This window comes from Leiobunum rupestre, chromosome 4 (assembly GCF_980474605.1).
Source record: "Leiobunum rupestre chromosome 4, qqLeiRupe1.1.hap1, whole genome shotgun sequence".
Classification (NCBI taxonomy): domain Eukaryota; kingdom Metazoa; phylum Arthropoda; class Arachnida; order Opiliones; family Sclerosomatidae; genus Leiobunum; species Leiobunum rupestre.
Genome location: NC_143387.1, coordinates 72,040,646 through 72,054,348, shown reverse-complemented (window position 1 = coordinate 72,054,348; position 13,703 = coordinate 72,040,646).

Sequence of the window (13,703 nt, the reverse complement as noted above, 5' to 3'; positions counted from 1 at the left end):
TAAACGTACCTTAAACCACGGTCACGCAAGATTTTAAAACTCAGTTTGAATCGGTGGCTAAAAAAATATTTCTAACATTTAATAAATTTTCGATTGTAGATATTATATGAAGCTAGTGCTTTCAGCCGATTTTCAGATATCAGTTGCGTTATCTGAACTGAGGGAATAATTATGATAAATTAGATATCAGATTATCTTTATTTATGTTCGAATATTATCGGATCTGTTGATACGGGTCAAAGTGTAAAACAGATATAGTTTAAACCCGAAACTAATCTGATTAAACCCGAAACTAATCTGAATTCATCGTACACCGACAGACAGAAAGTGAGCAGATTTCAGATCAGTTCAGATCTTGATTTGACGTATCACCCGATTGCTGTTAATTTGGATTTGTTTTTTTACAAGATTTCATATTGCCCTTACTGGTCAAACCTTCGAGTTCTTCGTACAAGTATTACTAAATACATTGAAAAGTTCGTATACTGCCCTTAAAATACAGATTAAGCACGCTCTAGAAAACGCGAATTAGAACGTTTAGTTTGAACTATAAAGCCTGTATACGTTATCCTCTATTAACTATTTTCATTTTATCATAAGTAACATAATATTAAAAGTACAACTTATCAAAAAATATCATTGAACTGATTTAAATTAAAATAGCACACTTCAGTATATATTGTTGCTCCATCTTGGGCAGTTTCTCCAAAGCTGATCGTATTTAATACAGTAATACTTGAAATACGACAATCAGATAATATCATAAGTATCGTAATAACAATAAGTATGACTATTACTTAAATGTGTGCAATCAAGGTTTAATTCCGCACAGAGGCCCCTAGTGTCTAAATATACCCAAGGTGAGAGGTTAATGGTAATAGTTAGTGTAGAGAGCTGTTGGCTCGTGTGGCATGTAGGGCTTGCTGCAAACCCTCCTACGCATTGTAACCAGGCCACCTGAATTAAAGGCATTAAAAGTCGCTCGATGACTTGGGCCTAAGGTGGTGCCAAGGGTATTAGCCTATAATAATAATAATAATAATAATAATCAGCTATAGCTGATTATTATTATTATAATACTACCAAGGATTATAAATATACTTCTCTTCAGTATGCAAGTTCAAGTCAGAGCTCGCCCATAAAGCAGTATAGGCGCCAGGTATGGCCTACCTGGAAATTTCAAAGTTGGCCCCAAACCCGACCAACGGGCTCAAAATAATCGAAAATGTTTGGGGTTAACTTTTAAATTTCTTAAAATTCTACTGAAATTTATGACAAGGAGCATAGAAATTTAAATTTTGAGTATATACCGCCATATTTTTCTAGTTTTAGTAAATAACAAAGGGTTCTAAAATCCTTCATACGGGGCCCCTCAAGATATAAAAATTGGGGGCCTCCACTTATACATGGCCTACCTACGTGTTAGTGAGGATAAAACGTTTGCTAAAGAAATTCGCATTTAACGAATAGGGCGTGTCATACTTATGATGTTACGTTACTTATGACCAAGGAAATGTAGCTCACTTTGTATTCTCTATATCAAATCAGGCTTTATGGATTATCCCTTCGAGGGGGAATCGAACAAAAAATAGTGCGCATCCCGAGTGGAGGCATCGAAAGAGGCTCTTTAGCGATGCCGGTTCAATAACAGCGACACTCACCGCGTACACACACTCCAAAACGCCGTTATCCGAATTTCAATAGAAACATTTTGAAAATTTGGGGATTGTTACGCAAGCGGATCTTACGTTTAAATAGTGCCAACTGATCAGGTTATTCTGGTCGTCATTTTCAGATATCTGAAAGTAATCAGGTATAGACAGATTTGTGTCATTTTTTATACTCAGCAGTCTGATCTCAAAGTGTATCTGATTCATTATCTCCAGTAATTGATCTGATCAAGAAAATCCAAATAAACTGGGATTAAAATTTCGAAATGCATTTCACCGAGGAGTATGTAAAAAACAGTAAAATCGGTAACTGTCAGGCTGATGAGTTTCGAGTTTAAACTATCTAATTTGCATTTTTTTATCCGTATCAACTGATCTGATACATCTGAGCGTAATTACGGATAATCTGATCTATCAGAATTATTAACTCGATTCAAATAATGCAACTCCAAAAAGCGAGGGATTGGTCACTCCGCGAACCCGGTGTACACTGTCGTACCTCTGACTGTGCTAATAAGAGTTCGTGAACTCTTAAAAATCCGTACCTTTAACAGTACTAAGTACGCGAACTCGGTGCACAAGTTATCCGAGAGTGTCTTACCCCTCGCCAAAAAGGTTGTCGTTTTAGAAATAAATCAATTGATAAAGTTATCTTTGCTGTATAGGCTTCGAGCTTAGGATATATAGCGCCATCTACCTTAATATCCGTCAACTAAATATGTGAAGAAATAGCAGACTACTTTTCAATTTTGTTTTTCGGTTGAACGAGCAGACAGCTTTCATATATTCAATTTAAAACATGATCGGTAGGCGGCGATGACCAAAATTTAAACCGAGGGGTAAGTCACTCTCGGATGACCTGTACACCGAGTTCGCGTACTTAGTACTGTTTAAGGTACGGATTTTAAAGAGTTCACGAACTCTTATTAGCACAGTCAGAGGTACGACAGTGTACACCGAGTTCGCGGAGTGACCAACCCCTCGATTTAAACTACGCACGGAGCCTATAGTCTTAGGCCTGTAACGAACTTTTTGATAAACTGAAATGAAATAGGTCTGTATAGATAAGCTGTTCGTGTCAACTAAACAGATGACTTCTTGAAATTGTGGTTTTATTAAATTAAATAAAAATATCGTCCGATATTAACTAAGTTGTTTATCATAACAGCAGTGTGTATGATAAAATCATTGTAAAAGGCGATTCAGTACACTGTCATACCATTTTATTCTCATTTTTCGTGAAAAAACTTTTGCAAGAGCATATCCGAATATGTTTCTTTTCATTGTACGTGATACATATTTTCTTTCACAAATCGAATATCGCTGTTTTTTATTTGTTTACACTCGTAACCCCCTGTCTAAAAAAGGTATGATCTACCTTCTGAAGTCTGGAGTACGTGGCGCGGCCAATCAAATAATATATTATCATTAGTTAGTTAATCAAGAATTTTCTTATTTTTAAATGTTTTTCTGAAAAACATTTTCTAATATCGGTATCGGCCAATATCGGTTTCGTTTAAGCCGATTTTGGCCGATACCGATTTTAGAAAAATAGGCCGATATCCCTAGTTAAGGTCAAAGTGTAGTATTGGCATGTCTGCCATTAAAACTGGATCGTAGATTTTGAACCATTTTTAAAAAGCATTTCGTAATACTAATATTTGAAATTAAAATATTTCGAAAAAAATATTTTATTTAAATTTAGTTTTTTTGAGATACCTGATTTTGAAAATAAGATGACGAAATATAACCTTTTGTTAGTAGAAATTAAAATAATCAAATAAAAACAAATCTCTTATTATAATTGGCAGAATATCAGGGATACTCTTTGTTTTGTGGGGGATTGAGAGTGGTGGGTGACAGGTTTGACTCGAAGGTCAACTCTCAAATTTGACTCGACCTGTTGCGCGATATATTTGGGGGAACACGATTTCCAGCGTTTAAAGTAATACGTTATCCTCCGCGGCGGTTGACAACCGAGCTCGTCAAAAAGCCAATTTGAAGTTTTCCTCTTCCCAGCGGAATAAGTTCATTTTCGTTTGACAAGTTTTTATCTATCCAGAGCCCTAAACAAAAATCAAAGCGTTTAAATTTAATTTATGACTTTATTTAATCAATAATGTATTCCTAGCTCGCTCGTGGGTGTTGCTTGTGTCCGTTGCCGTGGTAACGCGTAGGTTATGCAAAACTTTTGAGGAGTTGTAGGGGGTGAGTTGATAAGTATGCCTGTTTTTCCCCATTTTCCTACGATTAATTAAAAGAGCGTCAGAGAGCCTCAAAGTGTGGCCTACTAGCCCCTGGAAGTAGGCTGCAACAAGCGCAAAACCAAGCAGCAGGGAATTTAAATACTGTTTAAGTTACTTTTTTACGCTGGTTACCTCGATTTGTTTACAAATACCTTTTTTACCTATCACACGAACCCAAACCTTAACGTTCGCATTTCCCCGCTGCTTGGTTAGGCGCTTGTTACAGCTTACTTCCAGGGGCTAGTAGGCCACACTTTGAAGCTCTCTGGCGCTCTTTTCACTCATCGTAGGAAAATGGGAAAAAAACAGGCATACAATTCCACTTCCTTTGTGATTTAGTGATCCCACTCCGCCTTGGCGACTAGCACGTGACATTCTTAGATTCATGGTTACAGGGTGACCAGAGTTCCTATATTTCCATATTTTTTCCTATATTTTCCATGCCTTCCTATAAATTTCTTTAATTTTAACTTATTTTCTATAACTTTCTTTAATTTTACCTTATTTTCTATAAATTTCTTTAATTTTACCTTATTTCCTATATTTTACTATAATTTCACCAGTTATCATTCATTTTACTGGTTGTACATATTTTGATTTTCAATTTTATCTGGAATTTTCCCCAAGAATAATATCTTTGGATTTTCCATGTGGTATAATCCAAAACCATTCATCTTCGTGTACCCACATGTATTTCTTTATTTTACTTAATTGGTCTATGGTGTTTCCTATATTTTCATATAATTCGCGATAAAATTTCCTATTTTTCCTATAAATTAATTTCCCTGGTCACCCTGATTGCTGAACTATTAATTAGAAAAGCACTTAGTAGTAGTTCAACAATGAATTTGGAGATTGCGGTATTGTATTTACAAAATTTCCTTTGCTTTGCCAGGAATTAACAGTATATCTATTCAGTAATTGCTTAAAGGGAAACAAACATTTGAATCGAAGCTAGCCCTTAGAGGTTGGATTTTAATACTTATATTGATACCAGATGGCGCCAATTTTAAACATTGTTACGGGAAGGGAATAAATATGTAGTGATTTAAATTATGTCTATTGTAAAAAAATTATAAACACAATTTAAACTCGTGAAAAATTCAGATTAAGAAAAGAATCGGAAGAAAAATTAATATTTTTCGCTGTTTTTATCAAATTTCAAGGTTTCAGACTGTTGACGCCATCTGGTAAGACTTCGGGTAATTAAAAATTGTCCCCTTATGGCGTTACCCCGCGAAAGTATCTTTCTTGCTAAATATGAGTCGATTTATTTATTTACCAAACTAGACTTTTTATTTAAAGAAAAATGGGGATTTTTCTACGCGTGTAAAGTGAATTTTTGACATTTTAACAGAATTTATTTGTTCGGTAATTATATAGTGAAAATTTAAAAATAAAAATTTGGAACCGTAAAAATTAATTTGTGTAATATAATTACCGAATAAATTAATTCTGTTAAAAAGTCAAAAATTAATTTTTCACACTTCCAAAATTTTATTTTTAAATTTTCACTTTATAGGTATAATAACCGGATTAATTTATTCGGTTAAAATGTCAAAAAGGTATTTTTCACGCTTCTAAATTTTCAATTTTCACTTAATATAATTACTGAATTAATTCTGTTAAAAAGTCAAAAATTAATTTTTATGGTTCCAAATTTTCATTTTTAAATTTTCACTTAACAGAATTAATTTATTCGGAAATTATATTAAGTGAAATTTGAAAAATGAAAATTTGGAACCATAAAAATTAATTTTTGACTTTTTAACAGAATTAATTCAGTAATTATATTAAGTGAAAATTGAAAATTTAGAAGCGTGAAAAATACCTTTTTGACATTTTAACCGAATAAATTAATCCGGTTATTATACCTATAAAGTGAAAATTTAAAAATAAAATTTTGGAAGTGTGAAAAATTAATTTTTGACTTTTTAACGGAATTAATTTATTTGGTAATTATATAAATTAAAAATAGAAAAATAAAAATTTGGAAGTGGTTGACATTTTAAAATAATTAATTTTTTCGGTAATTATAAAAAGATAAAATTTAAAAAAAAAAATTGTAAGTGTGAAAAAAACATTTTTGACTTTTTAACAGATTTAATTTATTTCGGTAATTATATAAAGTGAAAATTTAAAAACGAAATTTTGGAAGCGTGAAAAATTAATTTTTGATAACTGCAGAAAATATTCCTATCATGGGAGTGCAAGCGCGAAGTTTTAAGCTATGAGGCCACGAAGCGCATTTTTTGTAATGACGAGGTTGGTGGAGTAAAAGATAGTCGAGTATTCTGTTACGCGGAGGATCAGTACAATGCCACCAGGTGTCGCCCCGATCCGGCCTATTTGTACTCGACGCCGCAAGGCCCCGAGGCTATGAATTCTCATACCGAAATTCCCATATTTTTTCCTGTAGCATGCCTTCAGATTTCCGTACTCATTTGAATATAGCTACTACTTTTAACCGCCTTATCAACAATGTATTTATTTCAATTTAATTTAATTTAATTTAATTGAAAAATTACGCTTTTAAGAGAAATCTCCAGCCCCCACTAGATGGAGTGAAGTGTAAGAGTTGTTAATTTTAAAATTAAGAGCGGAAAATGCTTCCAAAAATCAGAAAAATAAAAAATGAAACATATATTACTTTTTAAGGGATTTCATTCTACACTATAGCAGGGTTCGTACCAGTGGCGTAGCTGATGGTCCGCAGGGCCCGCGGTGCGGGGGGGGGGGGGGGGCTCGAGCTTCAAAAAAATTAAAAAGGGGGGCCTCATAGAGATTTTTGCGGGGGGGGGGGGGGCTCTGAGTTCTCAGCTACGCCACTGGTTCGTACAGAACCTGGATATCCTGGAAAACCTGGATAAATCAGGGATCTGTAAAATGGAGGAAAAATGTCAGGGATAAGTCAGGGATTTAAATAAGTTCGTAGAAAGTCAGGGATAAGTCAGGGATTTTAGTTAGTCAACCAAACCACACATTAACAAAGAATTTTTGACCTAAAATAATAAAAAATTTACCAAAAATATAACTAAAAAGGTGAGGAATATTGGAAAAAATTGGTCAGGGATAACCTGGAATAGTCATGGATTTTAGATCGTAAATTTTCGTACGAACCTTGTATAGTCTAGAGGTTTAGTTTTATTTTTGGATTCGAAAAAATTAGGTGAAAGTGCCGCGAAATTTAAATTGGCGAACAATATTAAGCTAATCATGGAATGATTATTATTATAAAATGCATTCTTGCAGTTACTTTTAATCGCCTTAACTAATCACCAAATGAAAATTCGAAAATGTAAGGTCTTGTATCATTAATGTCTAATTAGGAAACGTGAACGGGAAAACTTGTAGACGTAGCTTTATTAGGTACAATTTGCACCTCTACAAGTTTCCTCGTTCACGTTATTAACAATGTGGCTTAATCATAAGTCTATAATATTTTTTCCATAAGTACGTCTCTTTGTGATATAATTTACTGAGAGTTAGTCGCGGAGTTACGTAATCAAAAAATAAAATATCCTCCTGGCGACAGTGGTGAGCTGACGAAGCTTGCTATAGAGTATTTGTCCCGAAAAAGTAACTTAATCACTTATAGTATGTCATAAAGGTATTTAATTTAATTAAAGCTAGCTTTGTTCGTGGGATATGACGTAAATTACGTCACGTCCAATTACCGTGACGACAAACGCGTCATCAACTTTGTAGATGGGAAATGGGAGTTAATGATGCGGATTTTGGCAAACGCGAAGAATTTCTGGCTTTGAAATAATTTCACGTCACAGACCACGAGGCGAAACACCACATGATTTTCTTTGGAAAATACTCACGTGACCACCATGGACGTATTAAAGTCGTATGGCCGACCTTAACTCGTTACCGTGGCAACTAAAACAGGCCCCACCCACGATGAAGCCACGAATGAAATGGCATACTTACGGAAAAATATTATACACTTATGGTACTACTCTATTGACGTATTCTAAATAAGAATTCTTAAAAATGAGAACACTTTTTCTTTTCAACTTAACGCACCTCCGTATTTTTGTAGAAAAACGAAAAAAGTTCCAATTAGACTGAATAATTTCAGTGTCGTTAAAATCCCCGCTGTCGGCTTGGTCGGAGCCCACTCGATCTTTTTTAAAAATCATTTTTTTATTTCATTTTTTTTTAAATACAGCGAGCGAAGGTAAACGAAATTAGATAAGACCCTGCTATATAGTCACAGTTTAGGGTGATAAGAAGAGCCGCCAAAAAGCGCCACCTTCAGTCCAAACTGTCAACTAACCGTTTGACGAGTCATGAAAGTGCTTTTTTCTCCATAGATAACGAAATAGCCTCTAGGCCTAGGAATACATTTCTTAGGAAGTTTTTCCCCCACTACGAAAAAAAAGCCTACTTAGAAAACGTTTGCCATTGAAGAAAAGGTGGAAAGAACAGTTACAGTCATTTTTTTTTAAAATTTCTGGTACTAACGCGCCATCTATCGGTTTTTGTTTCAAATTATCATTTTGCGTCCTCACTGTTTCGCACGATTATTTTTGGTACATACGGAAATTGAGAGTTACGCCATCTATCGTCTTTCTTTAATATATTAATAACCTTAAGAAATATATTAATTATCCTAAGTTATATATTAATTATCTTAAGTGATATATTAATTATCTTAAGTGATATATTAATTATCTTAAGTGATATATTAATTATCTTAAGTGATATATTAATTATCTTAAGTGATATATTAATTATCTTAAGTGATATATTAATTATCTTAAGTGGTATATTAATTATCTTAAGTGGTATATTAATTATCTTAAGTGATAAACTAATTATCTTAAGTGATAAACTAATTATCTTAAGTGATAAACTAATTATCTTAAGTGATAAACTAATTATCTTAAGTGATAAACTAATTATCTTAAGTGATAAACTAATTATCTTAAGTAATAAACTAATTATCTTAAGTAATAAACTAATTATCTTAAGTAATAAACTAATTATCTTAAGTAATAAACTAATTATCTTAAGTAATAAACTAATTATCTTAAGTAATAAACTATAATCTTAAGTAATAAACTATAATCTTAAGTAATAAACTATAATCTTAAGTAATAAACTATAATCTTAAGTAATAAACTATAATCTTAAGTAATAAACTATAATCTTAAGTAATAAACTATAATCTTAAGTAATAAACTATAATCTTAAGTAATAAACTATAATCTTAAGTAATAAACTATAATCTTAAGTAATAAACTATAATCTTAAGTAATAAACTATAATCTTAAGTAATAAACTATAATCTTAAGTAATAAACTATAATCTTAAGTAATAAACTATAATCTTAAGTAATAAACTATAATCTTAAGTAATAAACTATAATCTTAAGTAATAAACTAATTATCTTAAGTAATAAACTAATTATCTTAAGTAATAAACTAATTATCTTAAGTAATACATTAATTATCTTAAGTAATACATTAATTATCTTAAGTAACATAAAAAAATAGGAAGACACAAAACGATGTTTTACTCGGTTATATTCCCCACTGGCTAAAGGTGTTTTCCCCCGAGTGCTTCGGTTTAACCCTCCATAAAAACTTGTTGAGGTTAACGGTAATGGTGATTGCCTATATTAACATTTATACGGTTATTGGGGGGGGGGGATACTATCAGTAAAAATAAATTGAGAGAACAGGACGGGTCATACTTATAATATTATGTGGCTTATGTTCTTACAAATACTAAATAAACTATTACAGAGCCACAGAATCATTTGAAAAATTCGACCCGAATTTCAGGTAGCTCTTCCCTTTCCTTGATAGAAGCTACAACGAATGATAGTCTGTCATTTTGCAAGCCCTATTTGCGATATTCGAGCGCTTCTGTGGTCCTAGCTAGGCCTTGTAACATTATAGAACGCTAAGCCTCGTCTAGTCACTCGCGCCGAAATATTAGTTTTTAATTTTGGAGAAAGAAAAATCATCGGAAAACTATTATTACTCGACGTACGAGGCACTCGAGGTGCAAAGTATAGTTCGCCTAATCGGCCACCCGAGGGCGCTGCTGAGAGAGATCGGGATTGAAGGCTTCGATAAGGACGGGGATGGATTGTACGAAAAAATAACGCCACCCTCCATACTAAATTGATTTTTTTATTCCATTTAAAAAAAAATGATTTTTTTTTCTACATTGGGTTGGAATAGGGTAAATTTAATTATTTTTCTAACAAATGTCGAAACACTGTCTATTATTTCCTCCTGATAATAACAAAATGGTTAACGGTAATAGTGAGTGTAGGGAGCTGTTGGCTCGCGTGGCAGGAAGCACTGGCCACCGCCCTCCTACGCGTTGTAACCCGGTAACCTGAATTAATGGTTTTAAAAGTCGCTTGATGACTTAAGCCTATAAGGTGGTGCCTTGAGTATTAGCCTAGCTGAACAAAATAATCTATAAAGGCTTAGAATATATTTTACAAAAATAATTGAAATCAGTTCCATACCGGTTTACCGATAAATATTCGTTATTAGTTAATCTAATTAAATAGCCCTATAACAATCTATAATGTTTAAATTAGTTGAAAATGATCCGCAAATTTTGAAATATCGGTTTACCGATAAATATTCGTTATCGGTTAATTTAAATAACGTTAAATAAATCCACAATGTGTAAGTAAGTTTAATATGATCCGACCTATCGTTATATACCGGTTTACTGATAAATATTCGTTATAACTTAATCTAATGAAATAATGGTAGATCAATCTACAATGTGTAAGTAAGTTTACTATGATTCGACCTATCGTTATATACCGGTTTACCCGAGGGTTTACCGATAAATATTCGTTATAACATAATCTAATGAAATAATGGTAGATCAATCTACAATGTGTAAGTAAGTTTACTATGATTCGACCTATCGTTATATACCGGTTTACCCGAGGGTTTACCGATAAATATTCGTTATAACATAATCTAATGAAATAATGGTAGATCAATCTACAACGGGTAAGTAAGTTTACTATGATTCGACCTATCGTTATATACCGGTTTACCGATAAATATTCGTTATCTATTAATAAAATACAAATCTGCAATGTATAAATTAGTTCAAAATCATCCGGCTTATCATTACATACCGATTCACCGATAAATATTCGTTATTAGTTAATATAATTAAATAACGAATTATTCGAATATAACAAATTGGATAATCGTTTAGGTAACCGACAAACAATCGATTAACCGGTTAACGTATAATTAATTGGAAGGCGAAAACAGGTGAGATTTAAATATTCACAAAACCCAAGGTGTTCCAATAACAACTGGTCGATTTAAAACGGGCAATTTCGAATTAAGAAGCGCCATCTACGAATGCTTTTCGAGCCACGCTAGAAACCGTCCGATGATTCAATGGCTCTTCGCTAACTCGAAATCGCCGATTCTCTGTCGCGTCTCTTACGAAAGTTGTCTCGAATTTTGTCAGGCGGGAAGCCGAGTCCACGGAGGTATCAGAGTGAGAGTGATATCTGACATCCAGCAGCGGATCAAAGAAGGCCGCGTCCCGAATTCGTCCCCCCGCCTTGGGTCGTCATCTCGTCCCCCCGCCTTGGGTCGTCATCTCGTCCCAAATAAAACCCGGAGGAGAGGGGTCAAATTCGAGGGTCGCAGACGGAGAGAGGGTAACTAAGAAGACAGCGTCTGCCGTCGAGGTACCTGTTGCGAGCAGACAGAGGCGGCAGTCGCCGTGGTGGCGGTACACGGCGCAGCAGTGGGGGTAAGTTGCGCCACTTACTCACTTTTCATTCCCATAGAGATCCGCTCGACCCCGGTGAGGCAAATTCGGGTCCACCTGGTCTCGGTGTATGTGTCACTTATAGGTTTGGAAAAAATTCCCAATTTTCCCAAACAAGACGCATTTATCATTTTGTAATTGAACAGTCGGTTGGCCCGATTATAAAAATCGCAAACAACATCTCAATGACAAATTTCGTTAATTTACATATTTATTTTTACCACAAGTGACATATTTGCCACAAATTTAAACCCGTACGCCTTAGATTGTGGATTCCTAAAATGGCGACCTCGACCTTCATAATTTTTATCTCGAAAATCTTATAATAAAAATAAATACCATAAACAGGGAGAACTTGACCTTGAAAAAAAGTAATTTTGACCTTGAAAAAAGGTAATCTTTTAAATTGGAAATTTGGGAACCCTTGCTTTACAGAAGTAAAAAATAAATAAAAAATCTTTAAATAAACTTAAAAATTTGGAAATCTGATCGAAAATTAGTTTTAAAATCTTAAAATCATTATAAAAAAGCCGAAATTAAAATCCCCAAAATTGAGATTTAAAATACAGTAGGAAAACATTGGAAGTGTATTACATCCATTCTTCGACACCGACCAATTATCAGAAGGATTAATAAATCCGTCACCCAAAAAAATTAGTAGTCTCTGTGGGTCCATTTAAAGGCCTAGGTTTTCTTCCGCCTGTCACCCTTTAAATTTAACTTTCCTTCCAAACAAATACCCTGGTGGTAGGCCAACGTGTTCCGCTGTTGGCCTACCACCAGGGTATTCGTATGGAAGGAAAGCAAATGTAAAGGGTGACAGGCAGAAGAAAACCTGGGCCTTTAATTATTGACTGTAAGGCCATCTTCGGCAGTTTCTCGAAAGTTGAAAAATCTCGGTAGAAATCCAATGTCACCTCCTCTTCGGTACCTCGTGACCGTAGATCCGACCAATCATAATTTGAGGTATTTCTAGCCCTACATCAAAGGTCGACGTGACTGTTTAAAGAGTCGCAGAATCGTTTGAATGTCGAGGGTGAAGCAAAATAGTCACGTGCTTTGAGAAGGCATGCCCGAGTCACGTGACGTAAGGGGGAGGTGCTACTTGAAATGCGTCTAAGCACCTTTAAGATGCGCAGAAAGGATTCAATACTTATTTCACTTTTAATATCAGTGGCATAACCTAAAAAAAGATGTACCTTACAACAGCTGACAAGATCTTTTTATGGAGAGGTTAGCGCACTCACCTTACTCTGCCCTTAAACCATATATTTAATCCATACCTCTACTTGGTATGCTTATCGCGGCAGATTTTCGTCTCGATGTGGCTGACGGTTTTTTGGACGTCACTATGTTAACTTAACAAACAACAACGTGAGAGGGGAGCGCGCGCAGAGGATAATTTTTCTCTCGTAGGCGTGGCCAAAGCCGTCATAGTGATCTTACCATACGCGATACGCCAGGATAAGAATTCCAAGTAAAGGTATGGATTCCTGACGCCAATGATAGTTTTGAAGGAACAAATTTTCCCAGCATGGAACTGACGAACGAGTTGCCCTAAAGAAGCGGGAGTGCGCTAACCTTTCCGTTAAAAGACCTTGCAACTGATATTCTTTCGATGTAGTGTTGGGTCTCTAGATAGCAACTATTATTATTCCATAATGAATTTATTAATACTTCGGAAAATGACTAAATTGAGACGATCTACGGGTGGTGGGGGAAGGAAAAACGTCACCGACTGGAGCTTCATTCGCGTCTGTTTTAGTCTAGTGAACCAAAGAGTTACCGGGATAAATCTTTTGGGGCAATGGAGTTTAGTCTCAGCACAGTCATTTTCCCGAAGTAGAAATAAATGTGTTCTTGGTTATAGCTAGGAGCAACAAACATAAGAAGAACACAGCTAGCCTTTAAACTCACTAACGCAGGGTTGTGTACAAATTTCATTGGACGAGCCTTTACGCTGAACGTTTTACGGGCGGGGGGAAGACAATTT